Source organism: Sminthopsis crassicaudata, chromosome 4 (assembly GCF_048593235.1).
Source record: "Sminthopsis crassicaudata isolate SCR6 chromosome 4, ASM4859323v1, whole genome shotgun sequence".
NCBI classification, from domain to species: Eukaryota; Metazoa; Chordata; class Mammalia; order Dasyuromorphia; family Dasyuridae; genus Sminthopsis; species Sminthopsis crassicaudata.
This window is the reverse complement of record NC_133620.1, coordinates 348,091,554-348,111,975: the sequence shown is the minus strand read 5'-3', so window position 1 is coordinate 348,111,975 and position 20,422 is coordinate 348,091,554.

Sequence of the window (20,422 nt, the reverse complement as noted above, 5' to 3'; positions counted from 1 at the left end):
TTAAATATATAAAAAACCTTTGTCAAATTTGTAAGAATATGTCATTCCCCAACTGATAAGTGGACAAGGGATATGAATAGGCAGTTTTTGATGAAGAAATTGAAACTATACATAGTCATATGGGAAAGTAATTTAAATCATTATTGATTAGAGAAATGCAAATTAATGAAATATTTTATACTTTTAAAATGGCTAAATTGGCTAAAATGATAGAAGAGGAAAGCAGCAAATGTTAGAGGGTAATATGAAAAAACTGGCACACAGTATACTATTGGTGGAATCGTAAACCATTTTGGCAAAAAATCTGAAATTATTCAAATTGTGTATATACTTTGACCAAGAACTACCACTATTAAGTCCTGCTTCCTGAGGGAAAAAGGAAAAGAACTTATTTGTTCTCAAGTATTTGTAGTAGTTCTCTTTGTGGTAGCTAAGAAATAGAAATGGAGTAGATGCTTATAAATTGGGAAATGGTTAAAAAAGTAGTATATGACTGTGATGAAATACTACTGTGCTATAAGAAATTATAGCAGATTTAGAAAGCATGGAAAGACTTGAAACAATGAAGAATGAAATGAGCAGAACCAAAAGAATGTTATACACAGTAACAGCAGTATTATTTTAAGAATAACTTTAAATGACTAAAGCATTTTGAGTATTTTAAATACTCAAATAACATCAAAGGAGCTATAAATGAAGATGCTATCCATCTCCAGAGAAAGAACTGATAAATAGAATTATGTATAGTATAGTTGTATGTATATACACAAGCACACATATACACACATATACACATATATGTGTAAGTACATGTATGTTTAATTGCAATCTTCTTTAGGGCTGGGGGGGAAGGGAGAGAGAGAAAAAAATTAAAAGTGTATAGCAGAGAACAAAAAAAAACTTTGGGCCAGCTAAATGGCGCAGTGGATAGAGCACTAGCCCTCTGCAAATCAGCCTCCCATCCCAAGGCAAATCTTACAAATCAATCTATTTCCCTATTTCTATAAATTCATGAATATGTATTAATATTTAATATATATCATTCATGAATATATATTTTGATTAGTTCTTTCTTTTTAGACTATAAGAATGTTCTTTATTTTTCCATAAGGGGACTCTAGTTATTGAGAAATCTTTTTTCGTTTGTTTATTTGTTTCATTAAAGTTTAATTGTTCAGTTGTGTCTGACTCTTGGTGACCATAGAAACAGTACTGTCCTTGGTGTTTTCTTGGCAAAGATATTAGATTGGTTTGTTACTTCCTTCTCCAGCCAAACAGAGGTTAAATGACTTGTTCAGGATCACATAGCTAGTATCTGAGACTGGATTTAAACTCAGGCCTTCCTGATGCCAGGTTCAACTCTCACCTACCTGCTTCTACATAGAGGCCATAGACCTCCATTAATAAATGATTGTTAGCAATTGCTAGCTTTGCTAATAAACTAATTGCGTTTGAAACTCCATTTTTCTCAGTCATCACTGATTTACAAATCTGACATGGGAGTATTTATAAGAGATATTATAAAGTTAAAAGCAACAAGATGTGACAACTGATAGGATATATAGAAGATACTAAGTGAAATGTCAAGGATGCAAAAATGAAATGTTGAGGATGACTTCTGGTTTGCAAGCCAAGGAGGATGATGGTACCCTTGACAGTATTAGAGAAGTTTGGAAATGGAGGGGCAGGGGTGGATTTTGGGGAAAAGATAATGACCTCAGTTTTGGATATGTTGCTTTTAAGTTGAGTATAGGACATTTAACCTGAGACATTCAATAGGCAGTTGGAGGAGTGAGAGTGGAGGCCAGCAGATAAATTAGTGCTGAACAAATAGACCATTTGCATAGAGGTGATATTTTAATCTATGGGAGTTAAAAAGATCACTAAGTGAATTATTATAGAAGGAAAAGAGAAGATAGTCCAGAACTAAGCTTTAGAAATTTGGTGTCAGAAAGATCAGAGTTCAAATCCAGTCTTAGACACTTAATAATTGTGTTACTATGGAAAAAACACTTAAGCCTTGTCAGCTTCAGTTTCCCTGTCTGTAAAATAGGGATAAGGTAATCTTGTTGTGAGGGTTAAATGAGATAACTATGTAAAGCATTTTGTAAATTTTTAAGCGTTATATAAAAGCTTGCTTTTATTTTTAACCTTCCTCCCCCCCCAAAAAAAACCCATCCCAAAGCAATGAGGAAAAGAGATATGAGAGTTAAGGATTGGGTGTAGGTTTTTTTGAGAATAAGGGAGACCAGCAAATTTTTAGGCAGTAGGGAAGGAGCTAGTAGACAGAGAAAGATTGAAGATTATTGAGACAGTGGGGATGACAGAATAGGCAATTTGTTGGAGAAGATGGGATGAAATGGGACCACTCTGACATGTAGTACAAAAAGAACCACCTCATTATGTGACATAGGGGTGGCAGAAAAGAAAGTGGTGGAAGGTATCTGAGTGATATGATGGGAGAAGAGGGACCTCTTAGTGAATGGAGTTTTTTGGTTTGTTTTTTTTTTAGTGAATATTAGACAATGTTCTCAGCTAAGAACTGGAGGAAGGGAGAATCGTGAAAAGTTTGAAGAGAGAAGGAAAAGTTTAGAAAACCAACAGTAGTGAATAGTTTAGTGGGTCAATTACAGAGACTGTTTAACATAACATATGAGTGGACCCAATCAGCATTATTTCATGATTTTCTCCATCTCCATTCAGGCAAAAGACAGCCCATGTTGGCAGTAATTCAAGGGTGAAGTTGAGAAAGGACTGTAGCATTTTTTCTACCCACTTTCCTAAAAGGAAAAAAAGTCCAGAAAATGTTTTAAGTTGGAGAAATATTATTTTTAATTTTTCTAGAAAAGTTAAAAATATTTTAAATATATTTTCATAATTTGCAGCTGTCCTCTATGCCTTGTAAGCTTTCCTTCCCCAGCTTTACTTTTTGGAACCCCTAGCCTGTTTCAAAGATCAGCTTAAGGATACCCTCCCTCATCTCGAATTATCTTCCTGTCTTCCTGCCTCCTCTAAACCCTTTTCATTTATTTTATATGTCTCCTGTTTTTAATTACCTATGAATATATTTTATATGTCCCCAGTAGAATGTAGGTTCCTTGAGAACAAAGTCTGTCTCACTTTGGTGTACGTAATAAGTATCCTCTACCTAGCACAATTCCTGACACATAGTAATTACGTAATGCTTGTTGTTTCATCCTGGGCAAGTGATCATTTCTCTAAACCTTTAATGTATAAAATGAAAGTGTCTCACATATAAAATAATTAACAATCATTACCCTGCTCATCTTAGAGAGTTTTTGTGAGAACAAAATGAGACAATTCATATGAAACCCTCTTTACACTATAGTACAACAAATGTAAGATGTCATTATGACAATTTCCAGAACTATCATCTTCTTGGACAGGCTTCATCAATAACAAACATTTAATTTGTCAAGCATTTTAAAGCACTTATTATATTGAAGGTGTTGTTGATTATAGCAAATTATTCTGTCTATAACTCATTTGTATATAACTGCTTGTACATTGTCTCCTCTATTAGATTGTAAACTACTTGAAAGCAGGATGCCTCTCTTTGCATCCTTATATCTTAGCAAAGTGCTGTCACACAGTAAGCATTTAATAAATGTTTATTGATGGACTGTTGTAGAAGGCCAGAACTCTGGAGAAGTATACTTGAAACAAGTTGTTAATAATGGAATTGATGAGATAATGGTTCTCTAGTTCACATATATTTAGTATGATATAATGATATAATCACTTTAATTCGATATAATGATATATAACCACTCTAGTTTGATATAATGTTATAATTACTCTAGTTTGGCTTATATTCGGTGTTCTGTAATAATGATGTTATTATAATAGAATATTTAAGGGCTTAGAGAATTGGAGACAAAGTCAGACTCACTAAGACTGGTTGAGACTGTCAGACTGTCAGACTGCTGGAGGAGACTGGGTCAGACTGAGACTGGGCCAGACTATGACAGACACAGAAGGAGACAATCAATTTTGGACTCTATTCTTGTCCATTTTCGTGGTGTCTGTCCTGCTAAGACCAAGGCCCTTCTGGAGGACCTCCAGAAAGCTAGCCTGAACATTACAGACTATGTTTGTATTGGGAATATAACATAGAATCTGACTTCAAGATACCCATATTCCCCTAGTGTTCTTGCTTGAGCTCCTATTTGCCAGCATTGTTTCAAAATGTGGTACCCAGAATAGAACAGAAGACTATAGATGTTCAACTAGTATAGAGTACAAAGGGGAATGTGCTTATCATTTAGGGAAGGTGGTAGGGATAGCCTCTAATATCTCCCTTTTTTTTTTGTTTGTTTTGTTTTTTTAATATTTTTCAGTAGCTGTGCTAAATTGTTGATTTATAATAAACATAATTTTAAAAATTTTCTAGTTTTTAGCACTGTCTGCACAATTAATTACATTTGCTAAGATGAACTAGTTAATGTTCAGAGCTATCTATCTTTTCTTTGCTTCCTTATAGGTTTTCTTTTGTTCTCTATTTGTTCTCTCTCTTTTACTTTTTTCCTTTCCCCCACCAAGAAGGTTACAATTAATTGCAGATTTTATATATATGATATAAGCATATACATATAACATAATCCACATATATACATGAACATATGTACACATATACACATTACATATATATATATATGGATATCTATAATCATACAATATATCATTATATATACATAAAATGATATATGTGTATGATTATAGATATCCATATATATATATATAGAGAGAGAGAGAGACATACACATACACACACACACACACACATATATACATTCATATGTGTCCAGGTAAGACCATACTATGTTCATCCTGTTTCTGTGAAGGAGAAAAACATCTTTATTCATAAGTCCAAATCTTTCCATATTTTTCTAACTCTACCACTCATCATTTCCTACACCACAGCAACATTTCAATATTATATGGTCTAGTTATTTTATTGATTAGTATGGCTGATATATATTGTGATTTTTCTATTTTTCTCTTTCGATTAAATCTACTTTAGCTTTAACTTTATAAATTCTACTTCTGGTTTTTATTTTATGTATACATGTCTCTCTTATTTTCTACCTCTCCTGATTCCTTTGCTTTTTACTTCTATCCATTACCTTGCTTTCCTATTACTTAACCTAACCCACCAAAGATCCCTTCCTTATCCTTCCCCTCCCCCTCTCTTGTTTCTATTTGAATTTAGAAGATTTTTATAGCCTTCCAAATATATATGTTGTTCCCTCTTTATCCCATTCCCATTAATCTACACACCCCTTATATATAACCCTTATCCTATTCATCCTTCTTATTTCTTTATAAGTTTAGAAGACATTTATTCTCTTTTAAATGTAAATGTTCTTTTAACTTAGATCTGATGTGAATAGGGTTCCCTCTAAAAATCTCTCTCTTAGCCTCTCCCTTCTCCCCATCCTCTTACCATCATTTTTTCTGACATTAAAAGACTTTTATACACACATATGCACATACATAAATACATAACATACATATTCCTATTTAACTCATTCTTGATGAAAGTAGGGTTTCAGAACTACCAGTCCTCCTCCCCATCTAATTCCTTTGTGTCAGTTCTTCCTTTCTCACTTCATTTAGATAAAATTATTACTCTTTTTTTTTTTTTTTTTTTTTTTACTTTTTCCTACATGGTTTTGCTTTTTAGAATTCAGCTCTATTCCCAATCTTTTTTTTTTAATGCTACTCAGTTACTTATTATTGCGATCTTAGACACAGGTTTTACCTTTCTATATATAAAACCATAGCAGTTTGTCCTTATTGGGTACTTTGTAATTAGTCTTTGATGTTAATCTTATATTTCTTTTGTATTTTGTATGTCAAATTTTCTAAAGTTCGTGTCTGTTTGCAACAAAATCCTGAAAGTCCAGAAGTCATTGAATAGTCACTTTTTCCCACTTATCCACTTATGTTTTACTTTTGCAGGGTATGAAATTTTCAGCTGTAACCCCAGTTCTTTTGCCTTTTGATAAATAATGTTGTAAGCCCTGTGATCTTTTAATGTAGCCCCTTGTTTTGTGGCTCCATCATATTTGATTTTGTTGTTGTTGTTGTTCATAATATTTTTTTTCCTTGACAGGTTTTCAGAAATCGGCTATGATGTTCCTGTAAGTTTTCTTTGTAGGATCTTTTTCAGGTGGTGAGAAGTAGATTTTTCTAGTTTTACTTTCCCCTTTTGTCTTAATACTTCAGGACAATTTTCTTTAATTATTCCTTATATTGAATCAAGATCCTTTTTTTGATCATAACTTTCAGGTAGTCCACTTAGTCTTAGGTTTTCTCTTCTTGATCTTTCTCCAGATCAGTTGCTTTCTTATGCAATGTCTCACATTTTCTTCTATTTTTTCCATTATATTTTGTTTTATTATTTTTTAGTTTCTCATAACCTTGCTGTCTTCTTTTTGCCCCATTTTCTTCTGTTGGATTCTAGGTCTCCTTTTCTAGGTGGTTGATTTTCTTTTCATAATTTTCTTGTTTTTCTTGAATTGTTATTTTTTAACAATTTTTCCCCTCAATTTCTCATCTGATTTTTAAAGACATTTTGAATGCTTCTATGAATTCTTTTTGAACATTACTCTGTGGGAGTAGGAAATGCTTTTTTTGCTTCAGTATCTTTCTCTGAAAATGAACCCTGGTCTTCTCTATTCTCATAATAACTTTACATGGTTGGGTCCTTTCTTCTTTGCCTGCTCTTTTGTTTTTGTTTTTTTAATTTATAGCAACTTCCTAGTGTGATCATATTTAGTTCTGGGGCATGGGGGATTGGCACCTCTGACTTAGGTCTTCCTTCAGTTCTCCACTCTGACCTAGAACTGAAACCAAGTACTCTGCTCTCCTATAAGGACCCACAGCCAGCAGCATCCCTGCCCCACTGCTTTTACACTTATCTGGCATGTGCTTATATCTTTACCTAGAGCTGCATTTCAGTAGCACAGCTGGGCCTGGCATCCTTAATCAGCAGAGGTTCTCTCAATCTTCCCCCATTCAAATGCTTGACTCCCCATGAAGTCTGGGAGATGAAAATTCTTCTGGCTAGGGTCTAGACTGCTTTCCAACTCATTTAGCCCCAGAGTTCTCAGCTTTTTATTTCCACAGAATATGCCTGGAGATGCTTACACCACATGGTGGCCAAACCTCCATCCTGGAATCTTTCTTTGGCTTTTCTCCAACTGTCCCAGGAAGACCACAGTTATGTTCCAATTCTTGATTATTTTTACCACTCTAAGTTTGCCCTGAGATGCTATTTTGTCTTGTTTGTAAACAGAGATCTGGAGAACTTGGAATTTTTTGACCTTCTCTGACATTTTCCCAGAATCCTCTCTTTCCTCAATATGATATTAATTTTTAATTGTGTAAAGACTGGGGAACTTTACATCTCATTGCCATACAATAACAGGAACAGAATGATGCAATTAAAAAGATGGCCCTTTGTTTTCATAGGAAGCTAGAGGATCACTAAAATACCTTTGGAATTTTCTCAAAGGCTCTCCTCTCTCTCTTCCTCTCTCCTTCCTTCTTTTCCTCCCTCCCTCCCTCCCTCTCTCTCTCTCTCTCTCTCTCTCTCTCTCTCTCTCTCTCTCTCTCTCTCTCTCTCTCTCTCTCTCTCTCTCTTTCTCTCTCTCATTCCTCTCTTTCTCTCTCTCTCTCTCTCTCATTCCTCTCTTTCTTCTTCCTTTTCCCTTCTCCCTCCCTTCCTCCCCTCTCCTTCCCTCTTCCTCTATCTCTCCCTCATTCCCTCCCTTCTTCCCTCTCCTTCCTTTCTCTCTCTTTTTCTCTCTCTCCCTCCCTCTCTTTTTCCTTCTCTCTCTCCCTCCCTCTCTTTTTCTCTTTCCCTCTCTTCCTCTTCCTGTCCCTCTCCCTCTCTCTCAACTCTGGGTCCAATTTGTTATCCACCAGTGTGGTCCATCCTAAATATACATACTGATGGGCAGGATAGTTTGTCTATCCAAATGCATGTAGTTGTCTAGGAAATGGACATTCTTTATCCACATTGTCCATGGGGATAAAGAACCATTCTGTGTGGATGATCCAAGCAAATTCCTTTAAGTGATTACAACTTTCTTCCAGGAGGTTTTATAGTGTTCCAGGGTTTGATGCAATCAGCAAAGTCATCCATAAGTAGGAACATCTGGAAATTCTCATCATCCTCAGGGAATCCCTGGCTTCAGCTTGGACTCTTTGGAAAATCTCTTCCATCACAGTAGAGAATACTATTGGCAATTCTTTGTTTAATGCTTCATCTGACATTTTTGATCAGAGTATTATTTCTATCTTGCAAGAAATCTTAAATGATTTTAATATGTGGGTTGAAATCATCTTATTAAAAAAGAATCAACAGATATTATTTTGCTCTAACAATATGCTTTTTCATACTCATAAAATAATATTTGTTAATTAGTTGCAAAATATTAAAATATAATGCTAAATATTGCTTTCAAAAGTCTGCTTGTTTTCTATTAATACTCTCAGTTATGCATAAATGATTTACAAAGGTTTTTATGTAAATGGAAAAGCAGTGGGGGGAAGGAGATACTTTTATTCCTTAGTCTCTTAAACTTATCTGTCCATTAAAAGCATTTGCACAGTGGTTAGAAGTGACAGCTCCTTCTCCTATTTATGATGGCTGTTTTATAATATGATAAAAAGGCATAAAGATTTTTTTTGTCATCTTCCATTCCTTTTTCCTAAACCATGCTTTTCCACCCTGTTTATTCCTGCCTTATTTTCCTGCCTTTGCACTGAGGTCACCAAGTTTCATAGTGTATTGATATAATTTAGATGGTGTTACCAAATATTTCTTAGAATTTATCTCACTTCATCCTTAGCAATGAATGTTAGTATTAAATATTTTTGCAAATATTTATCATTAGCACAGTAGTGCATGATGACCAAGCATCCCATAATATAATATTCTTATTTCCTTAAGGCATATGATAAAACCTAGTCTGCCAACTCCTTTCTTTGTTTCTCCAGAGACAACCTTTCCACTTAGCTGTGCCTTCCTTCTTCTAATTTCATTTATAAAAAGAATGCCAATATAAAAAGGTATTCCAAATCACTATTGATCAGAGAAATGCAAATTAAGACAACTCTGAGATAGCACTACACGCCTCTCAGATTGGCTAAGATGACAGGAAAAGATAATGACGAATGTTGGAGAGAATGTCATTGTCTAGTTTCTGCCATACTAGTTTCCAATTTCCCCAGCAGTTTTTGTCAAATAGTGAATTCTTATCCCAAAAGCTGAAGTCTTTGTGTTTGTCAAAGTCTTTGGGTTTGTCAAACACTCGAATACTATAGTCATTGACTATTTTGTCTTGTGAACCTAACCTATTCCACTGATACATTGTTGGTGGAGCTGTGAATGGATTCAACCATTCTGGAGAACAGTTTGGAACTATGCTCAAAAAGTTATCAAACTGTTGACCCAGCAGTGCTTCTACTGGGCTTATATCCCAGAGAGATCTTAAAGGAGAAAAAGAGACCCACATGTGCAAAAATGTTAGTGGCGGCCCTTTTTTGTAGTGGGAAGGAACTGGAAACTGAGTGGATGCCCATCAATTGGAGAATGGCTGAATAAACATGAATGTTATGGAATACTAGTGTTCTGTAAGAAATGACCAGCAGGATGATTTCAGAAAGGCCTGGAGAGACTTACATGAACTGATATTGAGTGAAATGAGCAACATCAGGAGATCATTATACACAGAAACAAGACTATATGATGATCAATTCTGGTGGATGTGGCTCTCTTCAACAATGAGATGATTCAAGCCATTTCCAAGTGTTCAGTGATGAAAAGAGACATCTACATCCAGAGAGAGGACCCAAAATAGCATTCTCACTCTTTCTGTTATTTACTTGCATTTTGCTTTCTTTCCCAGTTTCTGGTTTTTTTTTTTTTTTTTTTTTCTTCCTTCTTGGTCTGTTTTTTTTTTTTTTTTTTTTTTTTTTTGTGCAGCAAGATAATTGTATAAGTATATATACATATATTGGATTTAACATGTAATTGAACTACCTGCCATCTAGGGAAGTAGGTGGGGGGGTGGGAAGGAAGGGATAATTTGGAACAGAAGGCTTTGCAAGAGTCAATGTTGAAAAATTATCCATGCATATGTTTTGTAAATAAAAAGCTTTAATAAAAAATTAAATAAAAATAAAAATAATGCCAACATGATGCAGTTTGATTAAATTCCTTTAGAAATGAATAGACTGAGTTATTGGACAAGGTTCTCACATTTAGAGTATCAATAGTCAAATGAAAATTTACAGTTTCATTACAGTGTCATTCTCTAACTTCTTTCCCCTACTCAGCTGCTATCATTGCAGAAGGGGGTCACACAGAATTGAGTTGCATTTTAACTTGTTTCACTGTTTCTTTGTTTCATAAATGAATGCTGATGTCTCCCCAATCCTGAAAAGAACTCTGACTTGATTTTTCCATTCCTACTGTCTTTCTCTATCTCTTCTGCCCTTTGTAGCTAAACTCCTTATTAACCATTTATAAGTTGACTTCTGGCTTTATCATTCCACTAAAACTGTTCCTTCCAAAGTTACTAATGATCTCTCAGCTGCTAAATCCAATTGCCTTCTTTCAATCTTCTTTCCTCCTGCATAGTCTCTAGGTTTTCTGGAAACCACTCTCTCCTATGTATCTTTTCCAGTGTATCTGGCCACTCTTTCTCTTTTTCCTTTACTGGACCGGCTTTCAGATCACATCTTCTAACTCTAGGTGTCTCTCAGAGCACCCCTGGAAAGTATATTGCCAAAGTAAACATTAAGATTGACACATCCATTGCCAGAGTTAACTGAAAAAATGTGGGAGAGGAGAGTATTAGATGCACTACCAAACTGAAGCTCTACCGAGCCATTGTGCTGATCTCATTGTTGTATGGCTGGACGGTATACCAGGACCATACCAGGAAACTGAATCGCTTCCATTTGAATTGTATTAGGAAGATTCTGAAGATTATCTGGCAGGATAAGATACCAGACACTGAGGAAACTGCCAAGCATTTCAATTCTACTGCAGAAAATACAACTCTGCCAGGCTGGCCACATTATTTGAATGTCAAATGTATGCTTGTCAAAAGGATTATTTTATGGAGAATTTACATAGGACAAACACAAAGTGGTCAGAAAAAAAGTATACAAGAACATTTTCAAGGTCTTAAGAACTTTAGAATTGTTATATGACATAGGAGACATTGGCACAGGACTACCTAGTATGCTGTGCCCTCATCAGAAAAAGTGCTATGGATCCATTTTTTGGATTGAATTATCATCTCTATATTAATGATTCTCACATCTATCTTTCCTGCTTTAATATTTTTTTTGACCTTCAATTTCCCATATCCAAGTGCCTTAGAACTCATTCCCTCCCCCTCCCCCCCATCTCTCTCCTACCTATTACTGTAGAGGTCCCATCTTCCAATCCCTCAGGCTTGGACCTAGGAATCAATCTGGATTCCTCTCTATCTCACACACTCTCATATCCAAGCTATTGCCAAGGCCAGTTGATTTTACCTTTATCCCATATGTTCCCTTCTCTCTCCTAACACTACCATCACTCTAGTGTAGGCCTTCATCACTTCATATCCTCATACTACAATAGTATGCTGATGGATCGACATGCCTCAATTGTCTTTTCGCAATAATTTTTGCAATACTCCATTCTCCATCCAATCATTAAAGTCATTTTCCTAAAGTACAGGTTCAATCATCCCTTAGTTAATAAACAGGAGTGGCTCTCTATTGCTTTCAGAATCAAATACTAAATGCACAGTTAGAGATTCAAAGCTCTTCATAACCCTCCTTCCTTTTCAGACTTACACCTTACTCCCTAACTCATTCTTTGATCCAATAACATTGACCTCCTGGCTGTTCCAAGAACAAGGTACACCATCTCTCACCTCCAACGATTTTCTCTGGCAGTCCCCCATTTCTGAAATACCATTCTCTTCTGCTCAATCTATTGACTTCCCTGGCTTCCTTCAAGTCCAAACTAAAATATTACCTTGTACAGGAAGTCTTTCAGTGCCTTCTCTCTCTTAATTATTTCCAAATTATCCCATATATAGCTTGTCTTGTATATATTTGTTTGTATGTTTTCTCCCCCATTTGATTGTGAGCTCCTTGAAGGCTATCTTTTGCTTCTTTTTGTATCCTCTGCATTTAGCACAGTGTCTGGCACATAGTAAACACATATCAAATGTATCAATGTATCAAAGTATCAATTTTTAGATTTATTGATTGTTGGATATCCATTCAGATCCATCAATAAGCATTGATATCTCACCAGTACCACATGTTCAATATGTCCAAAATTGTGTTCATCAACTTATGCCCTAATAAACCTTAATTTCTATATTACCACATTAACATTTCATTATTTTTCTAGTTACTTGGGCTGAAGGAAGGAAACAGGCATTTGTTAAGACTATTTTAAAAGTATGTGCCAGGAATTGTGCTAAGTACTAGGAATATGAAAAGAGGAGAAAAAATTATCTCTGTCCTCAAGGAGCTCACATTACAAATATCTCATTTGATTCTCACAACAACCTTGGGAGGCAGGTGTTATTAATGCTCCCATTTTACAGATGAGGAAGTTGTGGCAAAGGTTAAATGACTTATCCAGAGACATACAGGTAATACAAATCTGAATTGACATTACAACTTGAGTCTTTTTTAACTTCAGGTCCAGTGCTTTCTCCACTCTGCCATCTAGGGGCTGAAAACTAGAAATCAAATCTTATTTTTACTTTGTATTCGGTCACAAAATCCTATTGTTTTCCTTTCACAATCTTTTTTTTTTGCAATCATTCCTTCCTATCACCCCTTCCCTTCGTAGTTTAAAAACAAAATGCAATATGTGATTGTGTATCGTGCAAATGGTGCACAGCAATTTGGAGAGCAAGATCATTTATGGCTAGAGTGATTGACAAAGACCTCATGGAGGTGAAATGTGAATTGGGCTTTAAATTAGGTAAGTATAAGATAGGTTTTGGTGAGAATGAGTAGATGGGCCAGATGGAGTTAAAGATTTGTGATAGGAGTGTATCTAGTAGAACATAAAATTGCAAAGGCAGTTTGGGGCCAGATTGTTGAGAGCTTTAAATACTGGATTAAGCAATTAAGACTATTTTATAATGATATAATCATCTGGGAAAGACTAGATAATATGGTAATAAGGGCTTGACCTAGGGCAATGGCAGTGGGAATGGAAAGAAACAGACAGATATAAGAGAGATGATCAAGGAGGAATAGACTGTTCTTGGATACAAATAGGGAGAGGGATAAATCAAAGTTGATTTCAAGATTTTTAGATGGGATCATGATTACTACCCCCTGACAAAAATAGGAGAAAAGATATTACAGGTGAATATGGTTAATTTACCTTGAAGATATTGTCATTGTGACTTGTCTCCATGAAGGAGATAAGATTTTGGAAGTATCTACAAAGGGGATAATTGATGATGAGAAAGCAAGAGTTCCAAAGAGGCCAAGGAATGAAGCTTAGGAGTCACCCAAGATAATATCCTTGTATTTACTGGGTGAGAAGAATAAAGGGGACAGAGATTGAGGTCAGAGATAAGAGAATCAAAAATGAACATTGGAAGCCAAGGGAGGAGAATTTTCAAAGGAAGGGGTGATGGATGAGTAGTATCAGAGAGAGTGGTGAGTAATATTGGATGCATTAGAGACATTAAGAAGGTGAGGATTGAGAAAAAGGTTACTAGATTTGACACTGAAGATGGCTTTTAATGATACAGCTATATGTTCCTTTATTGAACAAAGTACAAATGCAATTGAGGCACAGAGCAAAGCACATTGATGTTATACGATAGCGATACACAGTGTTACTATGTACATTCAGAATCCTAATACCTCAGAGCTGCAAAGGACCTTAGAGGTCCTACAAATATTGGAATAGGAATTCTTGTACTGAGTAGCATCAAGGGAGAGGAAGGTATTGTATCTAGCTGGAGCTAGAGATTTCCTCTTGAGGCAGCCTATCTATCCTGGTAGTAGTCTAGTTTTTATGTATTATTATTGTTATTTTGTTCTTCTCAGTCACGTCTAACTCTTCATGACCCTTTTGGGGGAGTTTCTTGTCAAAGATATTGGAGCGGTTTGCTATTTCCTTCTCCAGAACATTTTACAGATGAGAAAACTGAGGCAAATAGGGTTGGGCTTACCCAGGTCACACAGCTAGTAAGAATCTGAGATCAGATTTGAACTCAGGAAGAGGAGGATTTCTGACTCGGCACTCTATCCACTATACTACCTAGGGCCCCTAGTCTAGTAATTGGGACTTACTTTTTTACAGGGAATCAAAATCAGCCACTCAGCAGTTTTGTCCCATTGCCTCTGGCCCTGACCTAACAACAAAAGTAATAGAGCTCCTGCTCTATTAAAAATCTTTCAATATTTGAAGACAATGCTCACATGAGCCCTACAGATTTTCTTTTCTCAAAGAGAGAACTAGGGGAAAAGGTCAATTCAGGCTTGTTTTAAGAAAAAAGGAAGGGTTCTACCTACTACTTTAAAAATCTAATTTTATTAAGACTAAATGACTATAGGCAAGTCACTTCCCTCAGTTTCCTCATTTGTAAAATTTGGGTTAGGACTTAATAGTAAAAGGTTTCAAGCTCTAAATACTGTAATCCCATAAATACTTCAGTCTCTTTTGCATTAGAAGAGACCCAGAAGGGAGACATGATGTCCCAAACTCACACAGTAATGTAATAGCTGAGCATATGTTACAAACACAGTTCTCTACTTTCTGGTCCAGAGTTCTACTATACAAAACCCATTAGCCACAGTCATTAAAAGAGGGAGTTTCTTCCTATGCTTATTGCTTAGCTTATTTGTTTCTCTCCCTTTCCTTCCCCACCTGCTCCCAGTTTACTCCTTTCCTTTAAGGCTTTTGATATCTGGGAGCTTTAATAAGGGGAGCCTAGGGTTTCACACTTAATATTTAAGAATAAAGAATCCAAAAGGTACAAGTGGAAGGAAATAGATCATAATATCTCACAAGAGTTTTCCTTGTAGCCTTTCAAAGTAGGTTTTATTATACAGCAGAGGCAACATGATATACTAGGAAGAGCCCTGGAGTTTAAGGGTGTGATTTCAAACTCCAGCTGTGTCACACTGAGCAAGTTTACCTCTCTTATCATACAACATATTTGTCTTTTCGACACAATGATTTAATTGTAACTTTAATGATGGCACACATTTAATATGTGCCACAAAAGTGGGCTGTATTAGGCATTTAATGAGTGCTTCTTGACTTGACTTTAAATCCTGTGTACTTAATTTTTTTTCCTCAATTAGTTCCTAATGGCAGTTAAGTTTCGAATAACAATGATATCAATGCAATCCTGCTCCATTTTTGTTATTGTTGTAGTTCATTTTCAACTCTTTGTGACTCCATTTGTTTTTGTTTGTTTGGTTTTTTGTTTTGTTTTGTTTTTTTTTGTTTGTTTGTTTGTTTTTTTTTTTGACAAAGACACTGGAGTGATTTCCTTCTCCAATTCATTCTTATAAATGAGGAAACTGAAACAAACAGGATTGAGTAACTTGCCTAGGGTCACCCATATAGTGCCAGAGGCCAGATTTGAACTCTGGAAGATGTGTCTTACTGACTTCAGGTCAGACACTCTACTATGGTGCCACTTAGCTGTCCCCTTTTCTATTGAGGCAGTACATTGAAATAATTTTTCTTACTAAAGAGTAAGATAGAATAACATATTTTTATCTTTTTAAAATTTTTTTTTATTGTGGCTCAAAGCCAAAATTTTGTTTCTGAGCAATACAATTGCATAACATTATTTAAATTGTCAACTGAGTGAAGGACATCCAACCTGTAGGTGGCTGGAGCCAAACAAACTTAGAGACAGGAGAGTTATGACACAAATAGAAGTTTAATTAATTTTAGAGTGAGGAAAATTACATTTATAAATGGAAGTGTCCTCTCTCTCAGCCTCTCCCCTTTCTCCTCACCCTAGAAAGAGTACTTAACATGTTGGACCAAAGGCACAAGTGGAATAAATTCAGTGGCCCTCAAACTTTTAAAATAGGGGACCAATTCACTGTCCCTCAGACTATTCGAGGGCCGGACCATAGTAAAAACAAAAACTCACACTCTGTCTCTGTCCTTCAGCCCATGTGCCATAACCCAGCAGGCCTCATAAATGTCCTCAGCGAGATGCATCTGGCCCGCAGGCCATAGTTTGAGAACCCCTGGACTAGATTTTGACAATCATTTTTAGGTCTTGAGTTAGTATTCCCTTGGGCCCTATGGTTACAGTTTTGCCTCAAGTCTTGGGGATCATGCTCACCTTGTGGTGCACAGAACCAGAATTTTGTGACTAGAACAGGAGTTAAGTACCTGTCAATGATAAGGAACAGGGATTCTGAACATGTGATAAAACACATCCTAGGAAATGGGGGAGTAAATCCCTCAATGAATACCTTGTGCTGGTCTAAATAATACACTTTGCCAGAGGGTGCTATAATTCTGAGTGCAAAGGATTATTGTTATGCCAAACTCAGGTCACAGCCTGTTTTCTGGGCCTTAGCTCTGAAAAACAGGATATCTCCAAAATATTTTGACAAAAGAAACATGGCATATAATAGCATAATTATTCTTTGTTGTTTTTTTTTCTTTAAAAACAAACAAACACAAAAACCTGTGTTTTCTTCCCTCTCAACATTGAGCAAATTTTAAAAAATGTAAATAATTCATTCAATATACAGCCATATAGTAGAGTAAATAACTTCCCTTCTCCAATTCTCTAGGTCTTGATTTCTTAATTTGTAAAAATAAGTTGGTACCTTTCCTCTTGAAATCTATGATCCTATTTATTTCTGTTTATAAATGAAAAACTCATTTCAACTGACTTGAAGAACCAAGTAATCTGCCAAAGAACATAGGGCTAACAGATGTCTAAGGTTTCAAAGGGCCAATTAAACTATCAAAGTCCGCTAAACTCCTCCTTACCTTTGAACGCCTACCTCTTAACAACTAGGAAGTCAGTGTTACTGTTTGGGAGTAAGGTTTAAGAAGACAGAAAAAATAAGAAGGCTTTAGTTATGGAGGGCTTTGAATGCTTATCAGAAAAATTGATGCTGGAGACAATAGGAAGCTAGTAGAGTTTATTGGGGGGAAGGTAGGAGGTTGACATGATCTGACTTGAACTTTGGGAAAATCACTTTAGTGGTTGAGTAAAGGGACTGGAATGGGGAGAAATGTGAAGCAGGCAGACCCATCTGCAGACTACTTTAATAGTTCAGTCATGAAGTGTCAACAACTTCTAATACAGCAATGGCAGCATCAGAGGAGAAAAGGGGACATATTTGAAGATATTACAAATCAGCAGGTCTTGACAACAGATTGGATATGTATAGGGGTAAGAGATAGTGAGGACTCCAGCATAAGTTCTAGGTTGTGAGCTGAAGGACTAATAGATGGTGTCTTCTACAGTAAAAAATAGGAAGGTGGAGAGAATTAAGGGGCAGAGTTCTGTTTTATACATATTAAGATGTCTACTGGACGTTTGATACTAGATATCTGAAAGGCAACTGGAGATTCAAAATTGGAGGGTGGAAGAGAGACTAGGGGCAGAATAGGAAATTAAATCTAAGGGAGCTGATAAAATCACCAAGTGAAAGTAAAGAGAGAAAAGAAGAGAGTCCAAGACAGAAACTTGAAGGACACCTATGGTTAGAGAATCCAGCAAAGGAGAGAGAGGAAGATTGGTAGAATGAGGATTAAGAAAGAGTGCTGTCCCAAGAATTTAGAAAGGGGAGACAAGGGAGGGGAAAGTTGGTGTCAACTGATGAGGTTGGGACTCAAACTGATGAGGTTAGTGGCAGGTTCGGGTTCAGGGAACCAAATGAAGAGATCTGGGATTCCTGGAGGTCAGAGAGTTAAATGGAGAGGTTTGGGATTGTGTCCCTAAATGATGAGGTTTGGTGCAGGGTCCCCTCGATTTTCCTAGAATTCAGCATAGGGCAGGGACTTGTGGGAACCTCTTTCTGGCAGCACAGAGGTCCTTCGTAAAGGAATTTACAAATCAGAAAAACTAGACTGGCAAAAAGAAGTTTATTATTGGCATTAGGAAGTTAGCCTTTGCTATGCATGAATAGAAAGGCTGAATTCCTTGGTAAGCAAGGTCCTGACAGAGAATTAAAGTTTCTAGCAAAAAAATCCCAACAGAGAGGTATAAAGACTTGTTAGGGAAATAGGTGAGAAAGAGATAGAGAGGGGGTAATGTTGAAAGAGAATATCATTTCTTCAGGCAGAGGGTTGCTCCTATGCCAAGGAGAGAAAGAGGTTCCTTGGCATTTCATGGCATGGCATGTTAGGTCCTCTGCAAGGACTGAGCTCCAAGTTGGCTCTTTTATAATAGAAGGCTAGGCTAGCAGCTCTTGATGGGGGCTGGGTGCAGTTTGAACTGGAATCAGAATGGAGAATCTTGGAATTGAATGAGTATCTCTGGGCTAATCTCCAATTCAATGGTCCTGGACTCAACAAGAACCACCTAGATAACAGAATCACTTTACTTTGATTCCTGGGGCAGGTCTCTCAGGGGAGGGCTTCTCTGAGGGAGTTCCCAAGCTTTCTCCCCAAAGTATGAGAAAGAGAGTAAGAGAGTTTCCGAGCTCCCCTTGTCAAAATGATGGGGTTCACTGATGTGATGAATTCACAATGGTTTTCTCTTTGCCATTTATAAGAAGAGGTTACAGACAATATAAAGAGGTAAAATAGACACCAGAAATTTACCAGAAGTAAATATGAAGTAAGGGAGAAGTGGGAGGGTATACTGTTAGCAAGGAAAGGGTTTTTTTTTTAAAACAATTTTCAATGGAAAAGACAAGTTCCCCAGTGGAACTCAGACTTAACCAGGAGAAAGGGAATATAACATGAAGTGGGAGCCATTGACTGGCAGGCTAAACCCATAGAGGAGTTTGGGACTCTTAAAGAGTTAGTGAGCTATAGCAAGGAAAAGAATGCCATGAGGCATGGACATCATGAAACATGGAGGAATGGTGAGGAGAAAGATACCAAGAGGCAGGATTCTGTGGAGGGCTAACCCAAAAGGGATTCAGCAAAGATGGCATGGGCCATGGACATGGATGAGATAGACAGGTGAAACTTTCTCAAGAAGTCTATGAGACTAGACCTAAGTCATGCAATTTAGGTGGAATAAAATAATAAGGTCAAAAGCCAGCTTGCAAGAATTTAAGACGAGGATGAGAGGGGAGAAGATGGAAGTATCTATTGCAGGTATCTTCTTTTCAAAGAATTTAGTAACAAACAACAGAAGAGATACAGAAGTTAGCAAAGATGGATCAAGAAATGTTTTTTTCAAGAAAGCGGAGGCATAGGCAAGCCATTAGAGAGGAAGAGATAGAAAATAAGTGAGAGTGGGGATGACAGAAGGGATAATCTCTGAAGAGTTACTAATGATTTTTTAATTGTCTAATCCCTTTCTTCACTAAAGTGACCTAAAGCACAAGTCCAATCATGTTATCTTCCTGCTCAAAATATTCCAGAGGTTTCCTATTACTTCCAGGAATAAATACAAAATGCTGTTTGGCATTTAAAGCCTCTTCCCCCCCTCCCTGCCATTTTCCCTGTCTTTGTACACCTGTTCCTCAAAGGATTTTTCTTTGATTCAAGATATTCCATCTTTAGCCTCCGGGATTTTTCTCTAGCTTTTTCATGCCTGAACTATGGACCTGTCCCCCTTCCTTTAAACTCCAATAAAATCCCCAACATTTACTGGAAGTTGTTCCCAACCCCTCTTAATTCTGTCTTCCCTGTGTTAATTATGTCCTATTTGCCAATTCAATGCAACAATTCAATAAACATTTACTATCTGGGGATACAAAAAAAAGACAAAAGGCAGCCCCTACCTCTACCTCACAATCGATGGGGGGGGGGGAACATGCAATCATACAAAACAAGCTATATACAGGACAAATAGGAAATAATCAGCAGAGAAGGTATTGGAATTAAGAGAGGTTGGGAAAGGTCTCTTGTGGAAGGGAGGATTGTAGTTGACATTTAAAGGAATACAGGAGGGTTTATAGTTGGAATGTAGGAGAGAGCGTTCTACGTAAGAGGGACAGCCAGAGAAATACTTGCAGCTGAGAAATGCGTGTCAGGTGTGTCGCTTGCTTTGTAACTGCCCTGTTTGCAGGTGGTCTCTCCCATTAGATTATACACTCCTTGAGGGCAGGAACCTTTTTTTTTTTTTTTTTTTTTTTTTGCTTCTTTTTGTATTCTCAATTCTTAGCGCCAGGCCTTCCACAAAGTAGACACTTTTTTTTTTTTTTTAATTTTATAACA